The sequence below is a fragment of the Gavialis gangeticus genome, unplaced genomic scaffold, assembly GCF_001723915.1.
Source record: "Gavialis gangeticus isolate Ggan-Ray unplaced genomic scaffold, GavGan_comp1, whole genome shotgun sequence".
In the NCBI taxonomy this organism is placed as follows: domain Eukaryota; kingdom Metazoa; phylum Chordata; order Crocodylia; family Gavialidae; genus Gavialis; species Gavialis gangeticus.
In genome coordinates this window covers 53,572,431-53,594,141 of record NW_017728995.1, presented here as the reverse complement: position 1 = coordinate 53,594,141, position 21,711 = coordinate 53,572,431, and positions in this window count along the sequence as shown.

Here is a 21,711-nt window from a genome sequence, read left to right as displayed (position 1 = left end):
ACATGATCATGCAGCAGCTGGGCCAGGCTTAACAGGAATTTGGCCCCTGTCCCAATCATGTAGTGGCCAGACCAGGAGTTTGGTACCTGATGCCTGGTGGGATCTGGCCAGAACAAGCGGCCAGTGGGAGTGGGATTTAGGCTCCCAGCTGCCAACAACCCTGCCCTCCAACCCCTGCTCCCAGCACAGCTCTATCAGCACAGCGCCCATCTCCTACAGTGGCTGCCCAAGCCAGTGTCAGAGGAGCAGTGTGCAGGTGGCACAGCTGGAGCTCCCTGAACCCTGCCTGCAGTGGCTGCTGTGTGTGTGGGCATGGGGCACCCCTTGCACCTGATTTCCTTACTCCCATCCCAGAATTTTTTCTTTTTTTTTGTGTGCCCTTTCTATAAACAGTTCAACAGAAATATTTTTCCATTGCTCTGTATCAGCTGAAATTGACATTTATTGATCAAAATCAAATCCTGACAAGCCCAATTATGATGCAATTTTCAATTTTTCACACCCTGCCCCTCAATTCTCTGGAAAAATCTCCAGTATTCAAAGACTTTATTACAATCAACAGTGGTAATTGAATTCCTTAGCCTATTCTTTTAATACACTTGGGTGCAAGGTATCTGGTTCTTTAGAATGTTAAGTTACAAATGGTTCATTTTAAGAGCTTCTCCTTAATACCCTCCTTAATCATCAATGGAATAGAACACATTTTTATAAGAAGGCAGAATTTCACTTCTTTTCAAATCCAGAATTGAAATTGTATTGAACACCTCTGTCTTGTCCACATCTGTTTTATTATCCTTACCAAGTTTTGGACCAATTGAGGACTAATATTGGTAGTGAAAAAAATCAGCAATCTGTGCCATACAAAATAGACTTTCACTAGTCAGTCCACTGCTTCTCATACTTCTCCTTGAAGGAGACTGAGTTTGCTCTCACTCTTCCACAAGTGCAATGGCCTCATAATATGTAAAAGAACAGTTTAGGATGCTGTATGGCACAGATCATTCTGTACAGATGGTGGTAAATCATAAATGGTAAATGCTTTACACTATAAATGTTGCACATTTTGCTTGCAATGTTTAATGTTATAATCCACCAGCTGGATTAAGGGCTTCCGATTTCATTGTGTCCAACGTCTGGCTAAGCTGACTGGAGTGATGCACATAATTGTCCTTGATAAGGTTAGTCTGAGCCAAAGTATTAGCAGCCAAATTTTTTCCCTCCTTTCACTTCATCTAAGGCTCCTTATAAGTGCTACATGGCATACTTAACCACTCCAAGTGATAGATATGTAGGTGTAACAGCTTTTAGGAACCCTGGCTTTCTTTGTGGGATAAAGAAGTTCCTCACGGCTCTTCAAACAACTGTCATTCAGATAATCCTTGTTGTCTTTAAATGATGATAAAATTCCTTCTTGTCACATCACACAGATCATAATGAAAGGGGAAGATTAACCTCCTGATTACGAAGGTCCATTTGCTACACCCTCAGCTAAATGATAATCACTACAAATCAAAGCAAAAAGTGCTGTACATTTTAGTATGGTGCATTATAACAATGATTTAACCTAACAGACTTCCCTTTAGCAACTTAATCCTCAGTCAAGTGTAAGCATGAAAAAAACTTGTTCAGCCCATAGTTAAGCAGTACTGATGGTTAACATATTTTCTCATTGCAGATGATGCATTTTCATTAAAATGCGAAATTGATTTATTCATTCTGCTTACTGGAACTTGATTGACACCAACTTTTTAGGTTCTCATGAGATGGGATTGTATCCAAGCAACCAAAGCAATCCTTTAAACAGTTCCCTTTTTTAATACTACTTGTGACAAGTTATTTTTTTCTTTTTGTAAGGCATTTTTTTCTGCAATTTAGGGCTTTCAGATTGACAATATTATTATATCATTCAAGTAGAAGCAGTAAATTCTTTTACTTTTTTTTTAGACAAAAAATATCTATAATCAACCTTGACTAATGCTTGACAAAGCTAAAAAGAAGAGTTTAGAAAATAGAATGTTTAAGGACTGAATCTGGGGAAGGGGGTGGTATTTATTAAAGGTCAGGAAATACATAAAAGGTTGGAAAGGAGGTTTTTTTTTTTTCCAGATGTGGTAGTGTGAGGAAACCACGTTAAAATTGTTAATTCTTTCTCTGTCTGTTTTTTGAAGATCCTAGCTTTCCGTGAGGTAAAAATTAATTTCTTAAATTTCTTCTTCATTAAAATCTTTCAGAGTAAAAGTTCATCATTAAATCAACTGTAAATGTGTTGAAACAAGAATAATACAAACATACTTATGAGAAGTAAGTTTGGATCAAGTGGCAGGCATTTTATAATGTGTTCCTATTCATGTATTCCCTCTCTGCCTCCACAGAATTGATTGGTATGCTTTGAAGGTACGGGCTATTGTTGGGGCAGTGAAGAACTCCTGCGGGAACAACAGGCATGACTGTCTCAGACAAAACCTCCTTTGGAGCTGCAGGAGCAGAACAGAAAGGGAAACAGCTCCCCATTCTTTGGCAGAGTGGAATGTACACTTCTCATGGGCCTAGCCCGAATAGCACTAGCTTTTTGCATTTCCTGCCCTTTGGGGAAGTTTGCAATCTTTTGGAGTTGGTACTCCTTGTACACACTGGCTCCTTGTGTTGGGAAAAGGGCTGGGAGGGGCTGCAGTGGCACAAAGGGAGCCTAGAATCCCTGATTCCAGCTAGGGAGAATTGTTTTGGGACAGACCAGGAAGACAACAACAGGCTGCCTTGAAAGGACCACCTTACAACCCTGCTGTCACAGATGAGGATGTATATGAAAGAGCCATGTCCTGGGCAAGGTAGCAGCACATGGTATTACTGGGATTCTGGGCACTGCTGCTTTTCATAGGAAAGCCTTGGGGACCTGCCATGACTTGGGCACCTCCTTTATACTGTCTAAATTGTACCAGGGTTGCTCTGACTCTTAATGAAACTCAGAACTGGGAAAATACAGAAGTATGACTTAACACTACCTCAGCTGGCCCTCCTCTGGGACTACAAGTTCAGTGGTGTATCTCTCTTCACTGCCTGAGTTCTTTACATACCCAAAGAGGGGTCAGATACTTGAAGAAAAGAACAATTGCATAAAAATCCTGTTTTGTTAAATTACCCATTAAATTGTTAACCGTCAAACATGCTGTTAAATGCAGCAAACTATCCATTTTACAGCTTTTGTTGCATCTTGTCTTGTATTATTTTCCTCAATATTGTATTTTTATACTACTTGTATTACCATAATGGTTCTGGCCATTTTTTATTAACATAAAAGTTTTAGATTAATAGATGCATAGATGTTAGAGTTGGAAGGGACCTCAGTAGATCATCGAGTCTGACCCCCTGCCCTGGGCAGGAAAAAGTGCTGGGGTCAGATGAACCCAGCTAAGTGCTTGTCCAGTCTCCTCTTGAAGACCACCAAGGTCAGGGAGAGCACCACCTCCCCTGGAAGCCCATTCCAGATTTTGGCAACCCTTACTATGATGATGAGCTTTCTTCTTTCTAAGGTATTATTTTAATAATTTAAATTCATGATGTGGCTGTTGACTATTTTCAACTAGCAGACAGCTTTCCTTGTTTGAAATTCAGAGTGTTATGTAACTAAAGAGCTAACTTAACTTTGAACTCAGGTGACAAAAAAACCAGCAAAATTTCAGTTGTTGTTGTTGTTGTTGTTGTTATTATTATTACTGTTAATTATTATTGCTATTAGTTTACTTGACTGGTGCAATATGGGGTAAGAACAGTTTTCTATGTGCTGCTTATTTAAATGATTTCTGATGCTGTGATATACCCAGTGTAAACCCCAGTAATACAAGATATACACTTCTTAAAGTTGTAGAAAAAATATAAGCCACAATTTCTTATTAGGAAAAGTATAATCATGGAATTAAATCATAATGTAACAGAAAGATTTTTGAGCTGCCTTAACTTTTTTATTATGATTTGAGGATATAAAATCAAACACCTAACCCATGAGGACTTTTCAAGGCTGGGATCCAAAGAAGCACTACAAATGTGGAAGTGTTTTGGCTAGATACCATAGGCAGGTGCAGACATTACACTTTTTCTGGTTTAGGTGGTCAGAAACCAGAAAACAGAATTTCAGGGTGCGCTGACTGATTAAAAAATGGTGAATCCTAGTCTAGGATAGACCTAGATTGATGTAGTATCACATTGATAAATCAGTCTAACCTAGATTGAGTAAACCGTCAGTGCCAGTCCACTTGTGAATCAAGGTAGGTTATTGTCCACTGAGTTCTCAGTTGGCTGTGTGGGGCACTCACCCTTCCCTCAGAGATGGCCATGACTCAGGTTCTCCAGGTGAGCACCTAGCCGGTAGGGCTGTGTGAAACAGCACCATTCTTTTTCGACTTCCATTTCAATGGAACAGTGTTTCATTTAAAATTTCATTTTATTTTGAAAGCACTGCTCCATGTAGTTTAATTGAAACTGTTTCACTCTTTCAGTGCTGTTTCAACATTTTGCCTGTGATCTGGCAGGCAGATCCAGAGGTCTGCACCCCCAGGAGGCCTGCAGGGCTGCACTGGACTCCTCCCAGGGGTGCGGTCCCCAATCCACTTGCCGGATCACAGAAGGCTGCACCAGCGCTTGGCACAGCCTGCACCCAGCACCAGGAAGATTGGTGCTGCCACTGGCCCCAGCCAGCAGAACCAGCCTCTTGTGATCAGGGACCTGCACCCCCAGGAGGAGTCCGACACAGCCCCCGCTGCCCTTCTGAGGGTGCGCGCAGGTCCCAGATCTGCCTGCTGGATGACAGGAGGCTGCTGCTGCCAGCTGGGGCCAGTGGCAGCACCAATCTTCCCAGTGCTGGGTGCACAGCCAGCAGCAGCAGCCTCCCGTCATCTGGCAGGCAGATTAGGGGTCTGCCCACACCCCCAGAAGGGCTGCAGGGCTCTGCCAGACTCCTCTTGGGGGTGCAGGCCCCTGATCTTCCTGCTGGATCATAGGAGGCTGCTCCTGACGTCTAGGACCAGTGCTGGGCACAGCGTGCACCCAGGACCGGGAAGATTGGTGCTGCTATCAGTCCCAGGTGGCAGGAGCCCTCCTGTGATCCGGCAGGTAGATTGGCGTCCTACACTTCCAGGAGGGCTGCAGGGCTCTGCTGGGCTCCTCCTGGAGGTGCAGGTGGGGCCCTAATCTGTCTGCCGGATCACAGGAGGCTGCTCCTGAAACCTGGGACTGGTGCTGGGTGCAGCCCACACTCAGCACCAGGAAGATTGGTGCTGCTGCTGTCCCCAGCAGGCAGCAACAGCATGCTGTCATCTGACGTGCAGATCTGGGGTCCCGCACCACTGGGAGGGCTGGTGGATGTGCCAGAATCCTTCTGGGGGGCACGGCCCCCGGACCTGTGCCAGATGACAGGAGGCTGCTGCTGCCAGCTGGGACTGGAGCTGAAGCCAAGTAAGCCCGGCTTTGAAACTTGAAATGTTTCAAAACTTTCGAAACATTTTGAGTGTCCGTGTTTCATTTCGAAGCTGTTTCAAAGCCTTTTGTTTCATACTGATTTCACTGTTTTGAGCTTGAAAAACATTGAAACAGCTTCAAAACAAAACATGTGGCAAAATTTTGCACAGCCCTACTAGCTGGTCCCATCCCTGAGCTCTGTCTGTCAGCAGTAAGCAGGACAGAGGCAGGCTGGGGAGTAGGGCTTGTGAGCTGCTGGGAGGAGGCAATGCGAGTGGCACACACTATATTCCCAGGAAGCTTGGCAGGGCACAGAGTGTCCCTCTGTAATGTCAAGCCAGAGGTATGAACCTAGGTCTAGCTTGAGCCCTGGAAGCCTGCACCAGAAAGGCTCTGGGAAGGGCTCACAGGATACTATCCTTCCCCTGGAGCAAGCACAGAATTCCTGCTGAAAATACTATCTTGCTGATGCAATCTCTTTTCAGCTCAAGCTGGAATTTCTCTTCAGAGAGAGTTATATTCCAGAATAGCCAATGGTCCAAAAGTTAGGATACTCACTTGGGCTATGGTTGACCTAGGGTCATAGTACTAGAAAGTTCTTGAACCTGGCCATCCCAGATGAGTGCCTTAATCATTGGGCTATTATCTTTTTGTTAAAAGTTTTTGAAAGTCTCTATTTTGGCTGGATATGAAACAAAATAAATTCTGAATCTTCAAATGTTGTTTGCAAAACAGGACTCTTGTTCTCCAGCCCATCTTACTTCCCAGTTATTTTCTTACCAAGAGACTAGGTGACTTGTCAAACGGTTGCTGTATGGACAGGAACTGAGTCGTGTTTCTTTTTTGATTTCTGGTATAGTGCTCTATGCCCAAGAAAATCTTTTTCTCTGGTTTGCCACTCAATAGACTTTATTCACGGTGCATGACTTGTCATCTAAGTTATATGGCATCACCCCTATTCTTTGACTGAATGAGTAAAGCTTTTTAAGTGGACTCTTAGAAGTGAGGACACTGAGTAAATGAATAACAAATAAGGAACAAATAACATCTAGAATGAATTTTGTATGACTAATGATTTATATTTAAATCACAACTTGGAAACAGTTTTTTCACAACTGTATCATCTTAAATCCAAATATTCATAAGTAATTGAGTACCTAGTGAATAATGACAGAAGTGACTTGCCACATTTATACCTGAAAATATCCATGAATCGATTTTGACATTAATGAATGGATCATTAATGGATAGATCTTTACACTGCTTGAGCACTGTACTGAGCCTGTTCTCTAGACAGATCTTCACAGTCATGATGAAACAGTCCTATGGAAATGGGACATGGGGTTTAAAATACTCCTACCACATCCAAACCTATTATTGCAATTTGTATTTTGTTTGTTCTTTGACCTACTCAACCCCTCCAGATTTTTCCAAGCCCTGTGCCTTGAGTGGGTCACAGGGCTGGGACCTGTCCCTGACCAAGCCAGTTCCCAGCCCCGACCCTGCACGCCACAGGGCCAGCGCTGGGAGACCCTTATCTCCCAGTGCCAGTCCCACAATCACAGAGCGGTAATGGGAGATAAGGGTCTCCCAGCTAGCAAATTTACTAGAACTAGGGAGGTTTACTGTGAAGTAAGCATGTGCCCAGTGCCCATGTAGATGCACATGCTTACTTGACAGTAAACTATCCTAATGCGCAGTTAAGCATCTCATGGAGACATGCCCACTGAGTTCTTGAAGAACTCCCCAGCTGAGCTTTATATATTACTTTACATCATATTTAATAAAAGGATGATGCAAAGAAGAGGATGCAATGCAAAAAAGTAGAGAAACCTCCCTCTGAAATTATAGCAGGAATCTGAATAGTAAAAATACATCTGAGTTAACCAATATATTTGAATACCCTCCACAAATTAAATCCTAACCACAGTATTCTCAACTAATCTTTCAGTATGAACCTAGGCTCCTTGCTGAATAAGCCAGAGTCCATTTATGATGTGTTATGCAGAGCAATGTTATCTCTTGTCTCAGAGTTGGTGGTCAGTCTTGTTTTGAAAAAAAAAAAACCTTTTCAGAGTAAAGTGACTTTTTGTCTGGAAAAAATCATGGCACACTTTTATTGTTTTCCCCCCTCTTGTTTTAAAGAATTAGCAGTATTTTAATGAAAAATTGAAAATATTTCTTTAAAATCATTAGGTGTTAATTACCAAAATCTTGTGTTCACTTTTTTTTCTGAAAAAATAAAGCAAATTTAGGAGGATAAGCAAATCCATGTTGTTATCCCCTTGGAAAAATTACTTGTATTTTGTATAAAATGTATTTTGCATAAAACTGGGAAAGAACTTTGTTTTTACTCAATTCACATCCTGTGTGACCCATTGACTTGGGAGACAGGAAAGTTGCATGACTTGTTATTTAATGCAGAATGCCAGTTTGTATCTTGATAGTTTAGATTTAATAATGTGGGTTTAATCACAGATCATTCTGGAGTCGCTCCAAATTCCTTCCAATTCAAACTGGAGTGAGATGAAACAAAATTTATCAGTGTGTGTGAATAGAAGAGGAAGTAATTAAGAAGAAAAAGCAACAGAAAAACCCAAATCAAATGTTTAATTTTTGGTTTATTTTATCCCTTTAAACCGCTCTCCTGTTTTTATTTCTAGGCCAGTTTTTAAACATAGTGAAAAAAAATTTAAAAGTTGACATAATTTCTGCATCTCCAAAATACAAAATTTCATTTTAAAGAATCAGAATGAAATGTGTGGATATTTTCATTAAATTCAGTCAAAATGTGCAAACTGTTTCAGTGAATTCACTATTTATTGAAATCACTTTGTGGTTTGCTATGAGAGGCACAGAAGGTCTAACTAGATTAGGGGCTATAAACAAATAATACTTGTCTCTGTGATGGCATATTGTTATGGTAGTTTAAATGTTTGGTTCTTTTATCTGAGAAAGAAAGCTCGACTGTAGCACTTAAAATGTGAAAACTAATGCAGGGCTCAGAACTTTGACAGTCAGCGCATCTTGTCCCCGCTTTCTTTCTTGTTCTTTATGATGCCATTTACTCCAGAAAGCTGTGTACTTACTCTTCAGCCCTGCCAATCAGATGGTTTGATTAAAGTCTCAACTTTGATTTTGTTTTGTTGTATGTGAAGTAAGGGCAGCACAGAAGGCCTCTAATCAGCAGAACCTGGCTGGGAGGTAAATCCTCTTCAAGGACTGGAGTCTTTGCACTGTCACTGCTTCTCAGTGAGATTACAGGGGAATGATGTTTTAGATGATTAGTCAAGCATGACAGGTCTGTGGTGGAGCTCGTCATAGAATTTATTTCAGAACCTTAGCAGTTCCCATTTAATTCTAAACATGAGATACTCCATCTCCAGAGATACTCTATCTGAAACTTGATTTCAGCTTGTTATGGTTTCATGCACATGTCAATATTCTCTGCTGTGTAATGGTAATCAATTGCTAAAGAAAAAAGGTAAATTTACATGGAAAATTATTTATCAAAATATTTGTTGTACAAACTTTTTTTTTTTGAGGCTGGAAGCCTCCAATTATGTTTATCGGCTTTAATTGGCTATGATTATATTCTGCATTCTAGGCAAAGCTATATTTCTTTTGCTGCTATCTCGCTTTGTATTTGCTTTTCAAATTGAATTTTCTATGCTGAAGAGAGCTGAGAAGGATGCTATTTAACACACTGATATTCATTCAGAATACTGATTACGGATATTCCCTCCCTCTCTTAAAGACTTGAATTCCCTGACAAGCTATAAAAGTTAACAGTAAAAATTATAAAACATCTCAGTAATAGGCAAGTTGCAGAGTTCATATATGGAAGAAAATATCTTTTTACTTGCTTTATTATCATGAACAGGCAGACATTAAGATTCAAGCCAAGGAACCTCTGGGATATTTCCTTTTTTCAAATGCCTCATTACATGACTTGATTTAGTTATTTTAGCACTATAAATAAAATGCATTACTTGTAAATAGCATATTAATTGATGTTAATGGGAAGTAACTGTATTACAAATAGTTCACACTATGGTGCTAAATTAACATTTACCCTCTAGCTACAAAATTTATTGGTGCACTGGGCCAACCTTATATACCCAAATGCTTGTTGTTACTTAAATTACAAACACAGAATAAGAGGATAAAAGACTGTGTAGGTTTTTTAGTCTCTGCTTCTATAAATAATAATAATCTTCTCTGAATCCAGCAAGCATTGTAATATTGCAAGGGAGCTGCTGGCAAAGTTTAGGATGGATGCAGAAAGTACGGTTTCCCATTTGCTAAGTAAAATGCCATGAGGATGGTGAAATTTGCTCCACTAGATCAGATGTTTGGGCTGGCAAAGGCAAATAGCCCACAAGAATGCCTGATCCCTTCCTCCAAAACAAAGTACAACCTTCCTAAAGGATTAGGTTTGCATGGCCATCAAGAAGATGCGCAACGGGGAGAAAGTGTACAGAAACCTTACTCTAGCCTCTTGTAGGCCATTTATTGCCCCTGTATAGGTTTTTTTTTTTTGTGCATATCTCCCTCTATTTCTGGGAGATGCATGTTGTCCCACAGGAGATGGGCAGGATCATGAAAGAGATGTACTTAGTCTTACTACAGCCATCTTCTCCATTTTCAGAGTGAGTCGACTGGGTGTTTTATCTGATGCATGTTCTGTACATGCTTTAAAAGTCAGGGAGAGTTTTATACCTGGTGGAGTGTATTCCTTTTTATCCAGGCAGCTCAGTACTTTCCAGTTTCCTGATCTGTGCCTGTTTTCTTGGCTCTAAAGCAGATTGTAGTTTAACACAAGCTGGTCAACTTACAAGCCCTTACTGTATGCCCCATGGACCTCACCAGGGTGAGCCATGAGCCCCTGGGATGCATGCTGTGTGGATGCACCTGCTGTCACACTGAGCACCTGTGTGGGCACACCCCCCTCCCACTGCTGAAGCGCATGTCCCTATGGCTCTGGACTCACTCTGCTCCCTGCCCTGCCCTGCTCTGCCAGGTGAAGTAGGGATAAGCAGAGGAGGGAGAGGAATCCAAGGCCTCCCAGCTGCTGCAACCAGAGTGATAGGCAGAGAGTGAGGAAGAACAGGAGCCCATGGGGGAGGGGGTGGCACAGAATAATCCCTCATGGGCCACGTGTAGCTAATTGGACAGTCCTGATCTACAATATACCAACTGCTTGCATTGGTTCGCTGATTCATTACAGCAGGATTTCCAGATATTCCCTGCTATCCAATGAATGGTCTGTTCCTGCATACATTTACTACTGGTGATGAGTGGTAACTTGGTGCTTAACCATTGTGAATGCTCAGGTCAAAGTTAGAGGTAAGTGCTTCCAGCAATCACCACTCCATTCGACATGTTGTCAAAATCACAGCTGTAAGTTTGACATGCTTTTCACCTTTAATTCAGCTCTTCTATTAGAGTTGAACTTTAAATTCCAGACCTACTAGATAATGATGTTTGGTCAAATCAGTTAAGTGTGGTGCAGAATTACATTCATATACGTACATGTTTTATATTATGTATGTTCTATATTAGGGTATTAACTATTTTTCATTATATTTAGGTCAAATTCATTTTTTAGAAATTAATGCACACCTCACCCTTTGCTTATATTAGCAGAGGCGTTCCTTATACAGATGCTGCTATTGTGGGACTACTTCTGTTAGAAATTTTCCTGTGTTTGGAAGTGGTGATAATAAGTCATTTCCAAATGCATGGTGTGTAGATAAAATATAACTGGTAAAATTTGCTCAATTAGTAATGTTTTTCTTTAGATTCATTATACATTTACTTTTTGTGGTCTCCAGTGTGTCTGTCTGTCTGTCCTGCGATAGATGGATAGATCTGTGTGTATGTGTATGTGTATGTGTATGTGTATGTGTATGTGTATAGGTAGATAGATAGCCTGACTTGCTTTCAGACTAGTTACAGCAAGCTTATACTAGAGTAGTTTTTGTGCATCAGGGCTGCATGTGGCCCCCCTCACCCAGGGGGGAGGAGTTAACATGTAGCCCCTGGGCTCCCATCTGGCTGCCACTGTGCCTTACCACTCCAGCAGTTTAGGGATAAGTACAGACAATCAAAAAGACCAACACTGAATTGATTCAATCTTTGCAGGTTAGTCTAAGCTGCGTACATTGAACCAATAAGCAAGTAAACAGATATTCACTTTGATTCCAGAAATACAGCCACATGCCTGTAGTGACCCAGGCCAGAAGCTGGGTGGTGCTGGAGCACATCTTCCTGCTTGCCTGGAACAGACTGCTTGGTCCAAGGCTAGCTGACCCACCCTGTGGAGGGGAGCAGGGGGTTGTAGGGGAGGTGCAAAGCATACTATGAGACTGGGAGTGAACTGTAATCTGGAGAGGATTTGGGATAGAGGTTCAATAAACTGATTTAACCTAAACCAGTTAAGTATGATACTACATCCATCCAGGTTTATCTTAAATCATTTCCAGCCATTTTGAAAGCAGTTTATGTGCACTGAACTTCTGTTAGTTTACAGATTTGAACTGGTTTCTGGTCACTTTTACTAGTTTATGTGTAATTTCTGTCCCTAGCCTAAGTGGTTGAGGTCTCCCCTTACCTTTTTCAGCTTCTGCTTCCTGCCTTTGCTCCTGGAAGTGTGGCCAGGCAGGCCAAGAAGTGGGAAGGTACTTCTTATCTCCCACTTTATATGGCAGATAAAAATCGTGGCTGCTCAGTTCACAAGAAAGGAGCCACATACATGCAGTCAGAAGTGAGTCCTCACTGCTTGCATTGAGCATGGTGGGCAGGGGAGCCAGTCTGTTCCTATGCACCAGGGGAGGGTGAATAGCTGCTCTAGTGATGGTGGGGGCCACCACAGGGGTCTGTGACCTGTGGCATGCAGCCCTCCACTGTCAAGAAGTTGGACAGCCCTGTTTTAAATCATTAGAGACAGTTACAATTTCAACATAAGGAGAAAATAAAAAGGAATGATTAAATACATGTGTAAAATTGAAGGTAGGAGTATGTTGATTTTTTGGATATTAATGGGCTGAAGACTCAACTAGAAAAGACTTGAAACTAAAGAAGAATTTGAACAAAAGACTCACCTGCTCAAGGTCATGTAAGAAGAGGTTTAGACGGAAGCGTCTTGTACAATACAAAATGTATCAGTCTAAACTAATCCATGTGGAGAACACATTTATGACTCTCTTTGACAGCAGGTCATCCACCATCTGTATTTGATTGAATAACACTGTATCAAAGTCAACATGCACAGGGCCTACCAGAAGTTATCGGAATTATCATTTCAATTAAACAGATGGCTAAGGAATCAAATGAAGAGCCTTTGAGTGATGGGCACAGAATCAATAACATCTTTCTTGGTTGTATTGATTTATCTTTGTCCAGGCAGTAGAATTGATTTATGTCCTCAGGTTTATTTTGATAAGTCAATGATAGCTCAACTATTCCTAAATTAATGTCTTCTTTTCTTGGGGCTTGCATTTTTCCTTTAGTGAAGAGAGAGAATTTTACAGCAAACCCAAATGATTTTACTAAGCAGTTCTGTGGCTCCTAGGATTCCATAAATCAAACAAAAAGATGCTTCCTGTAGTTTCAGATGGGATGGATGACTTAAAGTGTGGCAAATGCATTTTTCTTTACTGCTCTGATGGTACTGCATATTTCCTCTAACCAACACACCAGCCAGAATGTAAGCAAATAGAATACATGTTATGGGAAGAGAGGAATTCCCTCTCATAAAAGCAATTGAAGGACAGAAAAAGGTGGTACATCATTTGAAGGACATTCATCCCACCTGAAACTACAGGAACAATCCTGTAGTTACAGCAGGCTTATACCATAGAGACTCCATAGGATACATTAATCCATTAAACTTTTAAATTACAATCGAGGGCTTGCCTGTAATGTTTTTTAAGGCTGAATTAAAAAAGAAAAAACCTTGCTCTCAGTAAGATGTCCATTTGATGTGTTACAAGATTCTGGATTCTGGTTTGAACTGACTTGCAAAATAACCTTGGACAAGTCACTTAACTTCTCTGCATTTCAGTCATTCTTATCTATAAATCAGGGCAATAACACCCAGCTCTTCAAAGTTTCTGACTTCTACTGAGGTGGCCAATTCCCATTGATTTTTCCTTTGAGGATTTTGTGCTTAATCACTTAAGAACATAAGAAGTGTGATACTGGGCAGATCAACGCTTACAGTCCAGCCCAGTATCCTGTGTTCAACAGTGGTAGGAGTGGAAGTTTTAGAAGGAAAGCCTTGAATTGGGTATATGTGACTGATCTATCCCTTTTCCCAGTGTTTCTCAATCTGGCTGCTGTGGCTGTGGGGTACTGTGCAATGTTGGGTATACAAACATGATTCACAAGATAAACTCAAAGATTTCAAACAGGAATTCATAGTGTTGAAAGCATTCTGTTCTGGTGTGGTCTTTTTGGGCACATGCACATGGGCACATATGTACATTTTGTGGCACCTCAAAGGCTTTTGAGGTGCTGCAAAATTCACCCCAAACATGTGATTTGCTTCCAGATTTAGATACCTGGAAATCCTGGTATAATCCTCCCCTGACCCCCACCAAACAAAAGTGGGGTAGCACATTTGGTAGCAGTGTGTGTCTCACAGAATTCGAGCCTGGTGGCCCCCAGGAACCTAGGTAAGACTGCTTGATCCAGCCTACGTGCTCTCACCCAGGGCCTCACCCAGGGCATTTTTCCCTGTGCTAACCCCACATGCAGGGGTGTGCATCAAAAGAAAAAGCAGCGGTATGAATTTGTGCTGCTGCTTTTTCCACTGTGGCAACCATATACTCCTGCTTATGGGAATGTGGCCTCTGAGTTCTTTGCAACAGAAGAATTGCTCTATTACCTATTTCAGAATAATGAGTGAAAACTAAGAGCTGGCATTTTCTGATGGGGTGCATTGAATTTAAAATGTTGAAAACAACTGTCCTATTCATTGCTGTCCCTCACATCTACCATCATTGATTTAAAGATGCCACCAGAGGATGCATCTCTGGCTTTTATTTTAATAGCTGTTAATAGATCTATCAGTCACCCATGAACTTATCTTATGTCCCTTTTTTTGAACCTGGCTTTGCTATATGCCTCTACAGCCTTTTAAGGTAATGAGTTCTGCAAGTTAGTTATTCACTGCATAAAAAAAAGTCATTTCTCATTATTTTAAAATCTGTCTCTTACTAATTTTGTGAGTGTCTCCTAGTTTTCTAGTATTGTGGGAATTGGGGAATAACAGCTTTCTATTTGCTTTGTCCACAGCCTTCGTGATTTTATTGACTCTATCATATATTCTCTCAGCCATCTTCTTTCCAAACTGAAGAATCCTAGCTTTTTTTCTTCTCTCCTAGTATGGCAACTTCTCCATACCCTTGATCATTTTGATTGCCCTTTGATTGCTTTCAATTTCCTTCTTAATGACGCTCACAATATTATTAACTTTTTGGCCACCTCTGCTCATTGATCTGATGTTTTTAGAAAATGATCTACAATGATTCCAAAGTTTCTGTCCTGAGTTGTAACAGCTAGTTCAGGACCCAGCATTGTTAGGAGGTTATTTTCACCTGATGCCTTCTAGTCCAGCTACCTGTGCAAGGCAGGATCATCCCGAACTAAAACATCTGCCAAGAGTCTGTCCAACCTGCTTTTAAAAATTTCCAGCCATGAATATTCCATAGTTTTTCAAGGCATTCTGTTCCAATACTTGACCACCCTCATAATGAGAAAGTTCCTCCTTATCTCCAACCTAATTTTTCTCCATTACAGCTTTAGTCCATTGTTCCTAGTTCTGTCTCCTATGGCAACAGAGAAAAGCTAATCTTACTCCTCTGTATAATCTCTCCAGGTATTGGAAGACGGTTATCAAATCCCTCCTTGATTCCCTCTTTCCCAGACTAAATAACCCTAGTTCTTTCAGCCTTTCTTCCTAAGTCTGGGTTCCCAGGCCCTTAAACATTTTTCTTGCTCTCTCCTAATCTGTTCTCATCCTTCAAGTGTGGGGCCCAAAGCAGGACATGGTATTCCTGGTGAGGCCTCACCAGTGCTGAATACAGTAGAAAAATAATTTCCCTTGATTTGCAAGTGACATTGCTGTCAATACAACCCAGGATGCTGTTAGCTTTTTTTGCACACTGTTGGCTCATATTGATCTTATGGTGCACTGTAATTCCTGGTCCTTCTCTGCAGTACTGCACCCCAGCCAATCGTTCCTCGGTCTGTACTTGTGTGTGCAATTATTCTGTCCCGAGTGCAGGACTTTGCACTTGTCCTTGTTGGATCTCATCTGATTGAGTGCAAGCCATTTTTCCAGTCTACCCAGGTCATTCTGGATCCTAGCCCTATCCTTTGGAGTACCTGCAACTCCACCCAACTTGATGTCATCTGTAAATTTGCTAAGTAAACAGTCAGGCCCATCATCCAACTCATACTGAGCATGTTGAACAATACAGGACAGAGCCCTGGGAACCCGACTTGATCTTTCCTTCTAACTAGACATTAGCCATTAATGGCTACTCATTAAGTATGTTCATCCAATCAATTATGTAGTTACCTTACAGTGCTTTCATCTAAGCTCAATTTCCTTAACTTGCTAATGAGAATGTTGTGGGAGGTAGTGTCAATCTTTGCTGAAGTCAAAGAGCAAACATCCATTGCTCTCCACCCATTCACAGAGCCTGTCATCTTATCATAGAAGGAAATCAGCTTGGTCAGGCATGATTTGCTCTTGATGAATCCATGTGGGTTATTCTAGATCACTTTGTTCTCCTTTAGGTGCTTTACAGTAGATTCCTTGAGGAGCAGCTCCATGATTTTTCCAGGTATTCAGGTCAGGCTTTGTGGTCTGTAGTTTTTCAGATTCTCCTTCTTCCCTTTCCTAAAGATGGATGCTATATTTTCCCTTTTCCAGTCATCCCGGATCTCACCCAGTTGCCTCAAGGTCTCAAAGAGGGTAGCTAATGGCTCTGAAATTACCTTGGCCAATTCCTTCAGTACCTTAGGGTGCATCTCATCTACCACTGCCAACATGAAAGCATCTAGCACTAATCTCAAATCTGTTCTTCTACTACTGTAGGCTGTTTGTCTCCTTCCCTATCTTTCTCTATTTTTCTGCAGCTTCTATCTGTAAGTTGGGCTTTGACTGTCCAGAATAATTTAGTATAATCTGAAAAACTTGGAGATTTCACTGTGCACCCCCATTTCCAGGCCATTGATTAAACATGTTGAATAAAACCAGGCCCAGCACAGATCCCTGTAGGGTTCCACTTTTGACCTCCTTCCATCCTGAATAGTGGCCATTTAGCCACTTTTAAACTTGCCTTTTTAAACTTATCTCACAAAGTGTATAGTCTTAATAAATGTAAATTCCTTTAACAATGCCCAATAGAGGGTGTTTTATAACTGCAAAGTACTATTGTTACTGGGAACAAGGAAATGAGGTTTAAAGCAAAAATCCCTTTGTATAGTGAAAAATATGAGACATTTAAATCCAAATCATAAATTAAAAAAGAATGTTATGAAATTAAGAGACTAGAATAAACGCACCTTTTCAGATCAAATGTATATATCCAAGTTGAACCCTAGAATCTTTTGATGATTGCCCATCAGTAATTATTGTCATTAAGCAGCATTTGAGAGCTGTGTAATTCAATATTCCAGGTCAACCTTTTATCAAAGGATAAACAAATAATGCTAATCAAAAACACCTGAAACTAACATAAACTGTAGATCAACCTAGATTTTTCTTAAAGACTGCATTCTGTCACAGCATTTACACGATGGCTGCACAGTCCTTTATTTAAAATGTTGTGTGTGTGTGTGTGTGTGTGTGTGTGTGTGAAATTTTGGTTGTAACAAAATGACTTAATTACATTTCTGAAATTTCACTTGTAATAAAATGAGTTAATGGTAGAAAAAAGATTCTTTAGAAGCAGACATTACCTCAAGGTAGAAATAACCTTGCTGGTACTTTGTTCTTGGCTCTACTTCAGAACACTGAATGCCCTGTGAAGTCCATTATGTGGTGATGAGGCCTTCCTTTCTGGGTGTTTTAGACTACAAAATAATGGGAGGCATTTAGATATCATTATGAAAAAGGAACTGTTTTTCCACTTGTGCAGATAAAGTAAAGACATTTTACAAAAGCAGCTAAAATGTCACTGTTAAAAAAGGTTTGTTTTTATTATAACTCAGTGAAATGATCCATATGTGTTTATTACAATAAAACTTCATGGCTCCCATATGTAGAAGCATTATAAGAGAAGATCAAGTAGAATTTTTATTAAGATAAAACAGGTATAGTTAATAAAACTGTTTTAGTTACTTTTTAAGCATGATAAATCTGGTGCCAGGGTTCAGCATATCAAGTCATCACTTGGCATTAGTATCTGCGTAGTTGCTATTGTTTTACTGAAGCAGCTGTCATTCAGACTTATGATGGGAGTAGGTGGCAGGCACTCCATAGTTATATATGCATTGTGTTAAACAAAGGAGGCAAGTTCTGGGATGACTTCCCCTATTCTCTCCAATCTAACTCTGCATGACTCTTGAATTTAATACAATAAATCTTTTATTTAGAATATTGGATGAGGAGAAACATGATTATTAGGATCAAAGCTGTGATAAAGAAATACTTTTAGATAAAAAATAAGAAGACAACTTTGTGACCAGATATGAGTGTAAATAAAAATTGGAGAATTTGGACTTTTAATCAGCTTCACAAGAAAATATACCTTCTTTTCTGTCCCGCTTCCCACATAGGTAAAATATCCTGGATTTTTTCTGGCCGCATTTCATTCATTCAACCATGTATTTACCATACACAAAAGGTGTTTTTAATACTGAGAAACTTAAACTTTTCCTATATTAGGGAGATTTTCTTCTCCATTAAATTTAATTTCATAATCTGCCATGTCCAGACTCTTAGAAAAGAAAGAGACTTGAATAGCTCATGGATAGGTAGTGGTACAGTGCACTAAAAAATATCAGTTTGAATGAAAACTAGTGATGCCCAAACGGCTGTCAGATAATGGCAATCAATGAGAAATGAAATTGGTGGTTTTGGCTCAGTTTTTGGTATAGTGTTGCCTACATTTCTGTCTTTCTGAAAGACAAATGGAAATCCTGATGAAAGAAAAGAAATGGAGAGAAGCCCTTTTACTCTGTCTGAAACTCGCCTCTCCCCCTAGCTATGTTGCTGCCAAGTCAGGATGGAGGTATGCTTTCAGAGATGCATATAAAAGCCTGTAATTCCTCTGTTTTAGCCATTAAATAAGGACAGCATCCATGAAAACATCCACTGATTGAGAATGGAGAAATAATGTGGATACTTTGGGTTAAAATCTTTGAAATTCTTGTAAGAAAGTATGAAAGAGAAGTAATTGACAAGCAAATCTAAAATTGTACCACCCTAGAGGCACAAAAATAAAGAAGTCAGAGAATACAGCTAGCTAACACAGGTGTTGTAACTACACTTCAAAGGGCCTTTTCTTGGAAGGAAGTGTCCAGAATAAGGTGATTCCTCTTAAGACAATAGAACAAACTGGGTGCGTCTACATGTGCTTTAATGCACTTTTCCTAATGAGCATTAAATTTAGTACCTCCAGTAAGAGGTACTAAATAAATGCATATTAGCCTATGCTAACAGTGCATACTTTTTAGGTGATGCTTAATACGCAGTAGCCTATTTTATCATGTATTAGTATATTAGTACGGTTTTTTACGTGCTGCTTTAATGCGCAGTAGAATAAGCTACTGCATATTAAAGAGATGCTAACTGCATAGTAGCCCAATAGTACTGTGCAATAGCATCATGTGGCAAAAACTGTGATGCAACACTGCAGCACAGTAGTATTAGGCTACTGTGCAGTAGCATCACAGAAAAGGCATTTGTCAGTACTATGGCACAGTAACTGGAATTTAGTACTTGTTTATAATTGTATAACTATAATTTATACAACTATAGCTATGCTTTATACAACTATAAACATGTACTAAATGACTTTAGAGTAATGACTGCACAGTCAGTGTTGCGTGTAGCTGCGGCCAGTATTCTATGGTGGTTTTAGATTTTAGTTTCACTGGTAATTGTTTAAGGCATGAACACCTTTCCTTTTATTCATAAGCTGTTACTTCATTCACCAAAGTGTAAATGTAAGTGCAAATTATGGAGAATTTTCACCTTTCTCACACTGTAATCCATTTATATTGGTGGTAATTTTCCTTTGACTTCAATAACTTCTGAAGCTGGGCCTCAGAGCAAAATCATATAATGCTGGTGTCCATTACTATCATAAAGAGATGTATGGACTGACAGAATCCACAAACAATCTCTCATTCTATATCCTAGTGATTAAATAAGATTATTTTGTTTCTGAGAAATCAGTGTGATTGGAAAATGGTGCTTTTTATTCAAGTCACCTGGAAACTGTTCTTTTCTACCTCATTGGAACAAATCATTTGTATGAGCACAGCTTGAAGACAGTGGTTAAGTTTAAAGAGACACTGTCAAAATATGCACAAAAGACGAAAACTTAAAGGGATTTCACTTTGGAAAATAAATGTGCAAGGCATTTTAGGTTGAGGGCAAAGCTTTACAAGTGCATGATCTGGGCACCTCTTGAAAAATATTAATATTTTTAAAGCAATGGTAATCTCAAAAAGAAAAGCAACTTTCCCATTAGATGCTCTGTTTCTGGCATGAATAGCTACAACTGTTTTAAATTTTTAAGCACATAACAACCACCAGCACTTTAGGTTTAAGGACTTGATCCAAATCCCACTGAATCAGTGTGGAATCTTTCCATTGGCTTCTATTTATTTCAGATCAGATCTTATAATCTAACCTAGACAACAGAGAGATACTTGTGGTATACACTTTACTACTTAACTAGATTCTTAAGACAAACAGGTAAATGGGATTTGAAGTTTCATCACAGACTAAAAAGAAAACGGATAAATAAGATCCTGCAAAATGGGAATTTTTAATGGGAATGGAAAATGGATCTGTCCACAAATCTGGTTTCAGAAACTTGTGCACACAAGCTTCAGAGATTTGCTATTTTCACCATAACAAAAAAACATCTGTAAAATACAGAGGAAGAGTGCAGATATAATGCTATGCTTGTCTTGTTTAAATTCATGAGGTCGCACCTGTTGTAGCTATGTCTAACAGTTTTTGAGGTATCATTTCCTCCTCCAGTTTTGAGGGAATACATGGGGATAGGGCCAACATCATCTGCAGCATGACATGTACTGTCTCAATAAAAAGCATCTATCTTCCATACCATAGCATTGATAATAATTCATTATTCATACATTATTTTTATTAATGATTTTGGGAACCTGTTTCTACAGGCTGCAAGAACAATTGAAAATTATTTCTTTTTGCCACAATTTGTGTCATTTCTGTTATATCAGATACCTTGTGCTGCTAGAAGACCATGTTAGGATACCATATGACAGTTCAAGGAATAGATAATAGCTGATGTCTCAGTCTCCTCTGTTGTGTATTTAAATGCATGTCATATTTGTCATGATTCTTATTAAGGTATGTTGTAATTATTTCAGTGGTGTTCCCTGACGTTACCTGCATGTCACTTCTCTCATTAAAATCATATGAGTTAAATCAACGAAACTGAAGATTTATGTCAGCGTAAAATAAGTGTAAGTGAAAGAAAAATGGATCCTCTGTTTCCTCCATGTAGTAATGGCAATTTCCTCCATGTACTAATTAATACACATATATTAATGGCAAAAGTATGATTGTGTTACACAGGTGCAGCAGGGAGAAAAGCTCCAGCCCCCTGAAAACATATCTGTAGAACAGCAAGGAAGCATAAACATCCCATGATTTCCAGACAGTTTTGGAGATGGCTACACTGTTCATCCTCTTACTGTGTTGGATGGAGGCTGGTGGGAGGCACCAACTGTTGCTTTTTGGAACAGCAGAAAGAAGTGCCAATATGTGCATTGAATCTTGGCCTCCTTTGCTTGGCCACTGCACCTTAATTTACCCTTCCCTGAGCTTCATAGTAGGAATGTCCTAAACTGAAATAAAAATGGAGATGTAAATCTATAAAGCAAGTGACAATCTGAACCATAGCTGCCAATACACCTTTGGCTTTTGTTGTTTTGGGCAGCCTAAGCTTTGCAGCACATCTGGTGTGTGAACTCACACACTGTTATTAGATTACATGATATAAAGAGATTTTTTTTTTTTTTTTT